Below are 8,852 nucleotides of genomic sequence, written 5' to 3' on the forward strand. Positions count from 1 at the left end.
CGATTGATGGTTGGTATATATGGTTAAGTCGGCTATACCGTATATGTAAATTCGTAATTTTTGTAGCGACCATAAAATAGCGAGTAACTGTTTCTCGTTGGTACTATAATTTTGTTCTGTGGTACTGAGTGTGCGTGATAAAAAATAAACTGGATTTTTATTTTGACTCAATACAGCTGCAATGGCTATATTGGAAGCGTGTGTAGTGAGTTCAAAAGCTTTCTCATAATTGGCTGGTATAATTCCACCTGTTCGTTTAAGCACATTTTGGGTCTAAATTAATATTTGTGTTCCTAGTTTTATTTTTTCCGATATGAGAATTATCTCCTTTAAGATGTAAAGTTAAGGGTTTAGAATTTTCTATAGTATTCAGTAAGTCCTAAGATTCCTCTAAGGCTTGTGAGGGTTTCTGGTATTGAGTAATTTTCTATCGTTTTTATTTTATTCGGATCAGTTAAAATTTTATTGGGCTTTACAATATGACCTAAGTATTCTACTTCTTCCATGAAAAATTTTGACTTTTCATTGGACACTTTTAAAGAACTATTATTTAATGCGTGAAAAATAGTTCGGATGTGTTTCGTATGCTCTTCATAGGATGAGGAGTAAATGATTACATCGTCAATGTAAACATATGAGAATTTATGTACCTATGAAGTCGCGCAAGATGTCATCCACACATCTTTGGAAAATAGATGGGGCGTTCTTCAATCCCAAAGGCATTCGAATGAACTCATATTTACCTCCATTCACACAAAACGCTGTTTTCTCTCTGTCATTTTCTTTTATCTCAATTTGATGAAAGCCGGACTCCAAATTAAGTGTAGTGAAAAATTTGGCTTTCCCAAATTTTGCAGCGTATTATTTATGTCTAGTATTACGTATCTGTATGTGATCGTATGTTCGTTTAATTTCCTAAAAATATAACCATACGTCTTTTGGGTTTTCCGCTCTCATCTATACCTTTCTTATGTACGGTTAATATGGGTGAATTGTATGGGCTGTAGGTTTTTTGTATTATTCCCTCTTTCAATAATTTGTCAATTCCCTTATTTACGAATTCTATGTCATTTATATTACTTGTTTATTGTTTGGTCCATATAGGATCCTTTGTATCTGTCCGTATACTAGCTTCAATCCTTGTAGTGAAGGTTAACGATCCTGTGACATTATTGTCCTTCATTAACCTATCGATTTCTGCTCTATACGTGTATATCCCTATAGTGTAATTTGCATAATTTTTTTCACTAATTTCCTAATTTCTTAACACCTCCAATGTCATCTTGTTCAAATTTAAAACCGCGTTCAATTTCTTTATTCCGTTCCATGCTGGTATCAAATCAAATCCATTTATCTCATCTGCCTCAAAAAAAACTAAATCTTCTTTCATAAACTTAATTGTTTGTTTCGTATTAATTATAAAATTACCATGCATTGATATCACTTGTAATGGTTTTACTGTTTTGGTTATATTAAATTTTAAAGTTTTCTTAACATAGTTATAGGTTGTACTTGTATCTATATTACTAAAACTTTATAAATTACTTTCCCGTCATTCATTACTATACTGGGCAACCCGTTTATTAGGCTTAAGTACTTAATTACTAAATGATTTTGTATACCTGTCTCCACAATTGTGCTAGAGTTGTCTTCTTCGGATGTTAAACTGTTGTTCAGCATGAGTTTTAATTGTTGTTGATATTGATTGGTGAACTGGCCACTGTTACCTCGTGGTCTTTTAAAATTTTTATTGTTTCTATTCACGTCGTAGTAGTTGTTTTGATGCTGAGTCGGTTGCCTGAATGTTGGGCTTTTCAGACGTTGTGGCTATGGGTTCTGGTTTTGGTAATTTGATGGCGGCTGTTTATAGTTGGAATTCAGCTGAATCATGGTGTTCACCTCGATTTGTTCCATAACGTCAATGGTGTCCAAATTTCTTCGTGTATTAAGTTAACCCTTTCGCGATATTGTTGCCATATGGCAACAGTAAACTTTAAAAGGCCGTCAACACTCTCTTGTAAAAAATATCAACTTTTTTGTTACATATTTTCAAAAATTGAAGTTTAATGGTTAAACAGAAATAAAATAAATAATAACCGCCCATTATATATCGGTAATACAACATTTTTAAAGAAAGCCTTCTGGCATATAGCACTTCACACTGAAATTTGAATTTTGCATTTTTAGATTTTTGAGGCATTTTGGGCAAATGTTTTCAACAATTTTTGAATAAAGTATATAGAAAAATGTTCAATCTGTCATTTGGCATATAAATATTTTTTTGCTAGCAGCTTTAAAAGCTGTGCTAATTTTTAAAACTAAGCCATATGGCAACAAATTTCTCGTAAGGTGTTAACTTGCATTAGATTGCAGAAGAAGTTTATTTGCGATTGAAACGAAAACACAACATTTGTTGCCATATGGCAACATTAAAAAAAAATCACTTAACAAAAAAAAACAAAAAAAAAATTATTTGTATTGTTATTGGTCCTAAAATAAATACTCAGACAAAAATTTGGATTTTTTGGATGGCGCAATAAAAAGATGTACCGAAAGGGTTAATTGGGTTTCTCCAAAGATTTTCTCATATGTTCTTTTCTATGAGAATTAGATCACTGTTTTTATTTTTTTAATGGAAGAAACACGAATAGCTTTTCTATCACTAAATTTTTTATTTCTTTGTTCACTATATTTTCACTTCTTTTCCTTACAGCCTTTATTTTTTTACATAAGATTTTGTCCTTTATTATGAAGCGTTATTTATGTATGTTCTTGCTGCGAGAAGAATGACTATTTTTTAGCTTTTGTGGTATTAACTCATTCCTCTTTAGGTTCAACAGTGTTCTCACTGTGGTGATGCGAGGTACTGGGAATGTCTCCTTAATTATTTTTTGTTCGTATTTGTATCTTATAGTTCCTTCTGTTGGAGTATGTTTTATAAGATAGTAGACCAATAATTATGGCAGAGATGATGAAATTAGTGGTTAGACTTGCACCGTAGTTGTAGTAATATATAATTCTTTCAACAGCTTTAAGGATAAGGCTTCCTTGAAGACATTTGTCGCATTTGAAATTTGTGCTATTGCAGGTAAAGGTTTAGCGGCTGATAGTTGTTTGCTCTTAAATGTTTGATTTTGTACCATGACAGTAGAGTTACTATGGTGAACTAGGAAGGTTCCTTGTAGTGACACGGATCTATTATCGACAGTTAATTCTCCGCTGTGATCATTCAGTAAAATAATATTGGATGTGATCTCTTCAATCGTCGGCAAATGGTGATTGTTCGTAGTGATGCATGTTGAAGGCAAGCATTTTATTGGATTAGGGATACAACTAGAGCTAGTAATATTAACAAAATTCGACGTTTTACAAATTTATATTTTATTTAAGGTATTACAATCCTTTTTAATTACTAATATTTCATTTGCGCACAATTCTATATTTTCAAATTCCAATTTAAAAGTAACATTTTTAATTTTTACAGGTTTCAAGAACAATTTTTTGCAACTATTTTTTTCTGTTAATGGCAACAATACAATGACAGCAAGGTTGATTGGTTTGAAGCTATTTTTACTTCGCTAAATTCCAAGGCTTCTATATATTAGGTTTACAAAAGGTATCCTTTGTTCTTCAAAAATATTTTTGGTAATGTTAATTTCTAAATTTGATAAAATAAAGGAGTTGATAATACCTGCTTTGTCCCACTGTATTGAGTAATCTATCCGAACCAATTCATCTTTAATTATCTTAAGTTTGTGTTCTAAATTTCGGATAACCTCTTTTTTTGCTATTTCACTTGACTGGACTGTGTTAGAAAGGGTATTCGTTATTTTTGAAATTTCGTTTAATCGATTAATGGTTAGCCTATTTATTATATATTATTTGTCTGATTGGATATTAATTGAAAATCGTCGTGGTCCGGAGTGCCTGCTAGCCATTTCCAAGGAGTCCCAAGGATATTGAATGATAGTTTTCGTCTCGGCTTAAGTCCATTAAGGATGTTTTTAAGCAGTTCTATGTCATGTCTGAGGAAGTGGTAACTGTAATCCTTGTGGGTCACGTAATTTTTGATTGTAGCTTCTATCTACAGGATCGTATTTTCATATTGGTCAAGGCTAATTGTATGTATGAGTTTAAATCTACTGGTTTGTAGTAAGGTAATTCCCTTATCGATAGCGATTATTTGGGAATTGCTGTAGTCCAAAATTTGGGTTTCGCAGAGGCATGTCGTCATTAGTTTAAAGAGGAGTGCAAGTCCTATAAGGATTGTCATGTGGTTTCCTTTGAATAAAAGTAGTTCTTATCAACCAGGACTGTGTTAATTTCCTTCTTTCCTAGTTATATGCTTCTGTCTAGTTTCTTATTAATCCTTTATGTTCCTACTATTCTTCCTGAGTTTGTAGTAAATGTGCTATTTTTATTTTCCGCTACAATTTCCTCTGTATAACGGCATGAGATTTTATTTCCAATTCTTTTATTTCTCTTAACGAATATCAAGTCGCCCACATTATAGTTTTTGTACGGGTTTCTTTTTTTGTTGTGACAATTTAGATCATTATCCTGCTTATCTTTGAGCCTCTGAATGTTTTTTTGCTTTTCAGCTTCGATTTGGAGAGTGTCCGGTATTGCGGAATTGGTGTCGGTTGAATAATTGGTTTTGGAGGGTGTCTTTCAAATATTTGCGTTTTACAAATTTAACATTGTTTTACTATTTAGTCTATATTTGCTTGCATTTAAGGGAAGTAGTATGATCGTAGAACAGGCTTGGTCGACACAACAGGCTTGGTTCGTTCCGGTTAATTTTTTTGACGGGTTATCCTTGCAGCTCGGCGACTTCTACTTTATGTTTGTTTTTCGCGGGCTGGCTTAATTTGTATAAGTTTTATGCGTACGGTACGGTGCCTTATTTTTGAGAACTGACCGAAATAATTTAATTTTGTATTTTTTTACGCACTGGTACTTAGGCAATTGACCAACACTTTTATTTACTTTTTCCGCACTTTAACCGAAAGACGTTGGGCGCCAATTAATCTCTCATCAGATTAAAAATTTAAATAATTTTTTTTTATGTGCTCATTGGCACATCTTTTCTTTATTGAGTCTAAAACGAACTAACTTAAATTTGACATTTTGTTCTTAACCTAAGCTTGTGGCGGAATGTTGTCACATGCATCAAACATGTGCCATACCTGTTTCCCACGATTTCTGACTTTGGGTGTTATGACACCCAAAGTTAGCAGACATAGCGTCAGCAGAAATTGCCTCTCGCGAGTTAACGACGTTAATATAAACACTATTTATATACATATATACATACATAATCAATGATTACCCATCATTGTCTATACCGACAAACAACAATACCATACGCACTTTAACCCTGTATGAAAACAATGTACATAACACCAAAACAACAAAACTTATCTCAACATGATTTACCACGAACTGCAACGGACAAACAATATAAAAATAGAAATGCACTATCACTAAAACAAACAATAATAACGTTAATAGCTATCTACTAGTGAACAGATAACGACCTACGCATATCAATGCTATAAGTAGTACTAATATTGAGGTAAACGAGTTAGTCTAAGATTATGAATAAAGAATGCACGTCTTGGTGCAACAAAATATTCTTTTACTCTAATATCGATGTTAGATATGATCTGGGGGCTCAACTGCCTTTAAGCCATTTCTATACCTAAATATATGGGAGGTTGAATTAGTTTTAAAGGTTTTTTTCGAAGATTTGGGGATTTATTGTGAAAAAACGGTACAAAATATTTTATTCGAAGTATTGGCCATCGCTAGCTACAACTTTCGCCCATCTTTCGGGCAATTTCCGGATGCCGTTTCTCCAAAATTCTGGCCGCTGCTTGGCTATCCATGACTCAACCCATGTTTTGGTAGCCTCGTACGAGGAGAACCGCTGGTCCGCCAAATCGAGACTCATATGCCGGAACAAATGATAATCGGAGGGAGCTATGTCTGGACTATACGGCGGGTGGGGTAACACTTCCCAGCCAAGCGTTCCAAGGTATTTTTTGACAGGTTGAGCAACATGCGACCGAGCGTTGTCATGTTGCAAAATAACCTTGTCGTGCCTTTTTACCGTTTCCGGCCGTTTTTCTTTCAATGTCCGGCTTAATCGCATCAATTGCAGTCGGTAACGATCCCCCGTGATTGTTTCGCCCGGTTAGAGTAGCTCAAAATATACGACGCCGACCTGATCCCACCAAATGCAGAGCATGATTTTCTTGCCGTGAATATTCTGCTTGGCCGTCGACGTTGATGCGTGGCTGGGCAAACCCCATGAGTTTTTGCGTTTTGGGTTATCGTAGTGGATCCATTTTTCGTCGCCAGTCACCACCCGATGCAAAAAACCCTTCCGATTTTGTCGCTCGATCAGCAATTCGCACGTAAAAAATCGCCGTTCGACGTCGCGCAGCTTCAACTCGTACGGGACCCAATGTCCTTGCTTTTGGATCATTCCCATCGCTTTTAGACGCTTGCAAACGGTTGATTTATCAACGCCCAATGATTCAGCAAGCTCTTCTTGGGTTTGGCACGAGTCCTCGTTTACCAATTCCCCCAATTCCGCGTCCTCGAACTTTTTGGGCTGGCCAAGACGCTCCTTGTCTTCGGTGTGAAAATCACCACTTTTGAATCGTCGAAACCAGTACTCACATGTTGAAATCGACGGAGTATGGTCTGGGTAGGCCTCCTGCAGCAATTCACGGGCTTGGGCTGTATTTTTTTCAAATTGAAGCAGAAAAGCAAAGCTTCCCCCAAATTGCGTTTCGACGGCACGAAAGTTGACATACTCGGAGCACGAAAACACTGCGTTGTTTATACTTCAGCGAAATGACAGATACTGATAAACAAAGCCTAGGGATGAGGCTTTGTCATGAATATATATTCAGTATTGCCAACGCGATAAAGTGATAAATAGCGCCATCTGTGTGTCACCTTTAAAACTAATTCAACCTCCCATAAAAGGATAGAAAAAATAAATTCCACGGGACATAAGACGTCCAACGTTATATATTTGAAAAAAGTGTATAAATAATCTATATATATAAAAATGAAATGATGTTCGTTTGTCCGCATTTTTTTGGGCCGATACGAGGCCAATTTTATTCGTTCTTTTTTCATATTATAGGGATCCACTAGGGGAAGGTTTTTAGCAAAAAAAAATTTCTTTTAAATATTTTCTTCATATAGAAAAAAGAAAAAATCAAAATATTGTCCAAAACAAAACTTGCTCGATTGTTAGATTAAAGTAAGTTTCGAATCGACATTCATTTTATGTGTACAACTTTTTTTGAATTTTTTGTATTTGTATTGTGATACAGAAATGTATTGTATACAGAAATTTCAAATGATTCGAATGAAAATTTTTTTTTTTTTTTTTATTATTTCTTCCATAAAATATTACACCTGTCGTTAGACAATAAGTAATTTGATTTACAAAAAGATGGAATGAGAGTGATATTGAAGGGCCAATGCCCCCAAGCTCATTTAGAAGAAATATATACATATTATTTAAAAACAAGTGGTTAACAAACAATGATATATACGATTAGTTGACAATTGATTACAAGGATTTTGCAAGATCTGTTGGTGTTTGACGGTTAAGCCGACTTTGGGTAGATTTTTCTTTATTTGGTAGTCTTCTCATCATAGGATTTGTATGCGTTAATAGTCTATTTATGTGTCTTCTGCTAGCGCTTTGTATTGTTTCATCAATAGTATCGATGTCAAGGTCGCGATGAATATCTGCGTTAGGTATGTACCAAGGTGCATTAGTTAAGGTCCTAAGTATTTATGAAAATAATGTTTCAATTCAATTGAGCAATGCTTTCTTTGACCAATTCTATATGGAAATGAATGCGTTTGCAAACGATGTTTTCGGCTATGAACAAATGTTGGAATCGAATGAAAAAGGAAAGAAGCGCGAAATGATAAAAAAAATTCTTGGAAAATTTAAAATGAATGGTGCTTCATTGGAAAAATTCAAAGGTAATAAGAACATACACAAGATAAAGTTAGAATTCGAATTTTTAGATTTATTTTGTTTATTTCTCATTTTTTTCAGAAGTACACCACACAACAACTCATTCCAACTCTGATTTTGAAACCCTGTTGGAATTGGTGATCGATAATTTTGTCACTATAATGGTCAATGGAAATTTGCGTGTATCAGACCCTGCATATTATTTACCATATCAACTTTTTATGGAACATATGGACCAAATGAACACAAAAAAATAATTTAGTTTTGTTTTGATTTTTTGCAACATTTTGGTTTTCAGTTAATACAATAAAAACAATACTGTTTTTTCGTGAACACAAAATTCTAAATTTATTACGTTGTTTGTTTAGAATTTTTTTAGAAAAAAAGTAAATTTTTTGGTTTTGAGGAAATTTGTTTATTGTTGCTATTTGTGAAAGCGTAGATATTTGTAAGTATTTGACTATAATCCTAAAAGTTAATGGAATACCACTATGACACATAGAAAACATTTTTTCAAAGGGGTGTTCTTCGAAAATTATAAAAAAATTGTTTTCAAAAATTTTGAAGAAATAAAGTAAAATAAAAAAATTTCGAAAGCATGAAATTTTTTCAAAACCAAATTTTCCTCAAAAAGATAAAAGAAATTTCTTCGAAGAGGTATTTTTCTAAAATTACAAAAAAAAAAATTTCAAAAATTTTAAACAAATAAAATAAAATAAAACTTTTACAAGGGTATGAAATTTTTTCAAAACAAAATTTTCTGAAAACCAAACAAAATTTAAAAAAAAAATGGTGTTTTCAAAGCATTTCATATTCCACTATTAATAGAGAA

The sequence above is a fragment of the Anastrepha ludens genome, chromosome X, assembly GCF_028408465.1.
Source record: "Anastrepha ludens isolate Willacy chromosome X, idAnaLude1.1, whole genome shotgun sequence".
Taxonomy (NCBI): domain Eukaryota; kingdom Metazoa; phylum Arthropoda; class Insecta; order Diptera; family Tephritidae; genus Anastrepha; species Anastrepha ludens.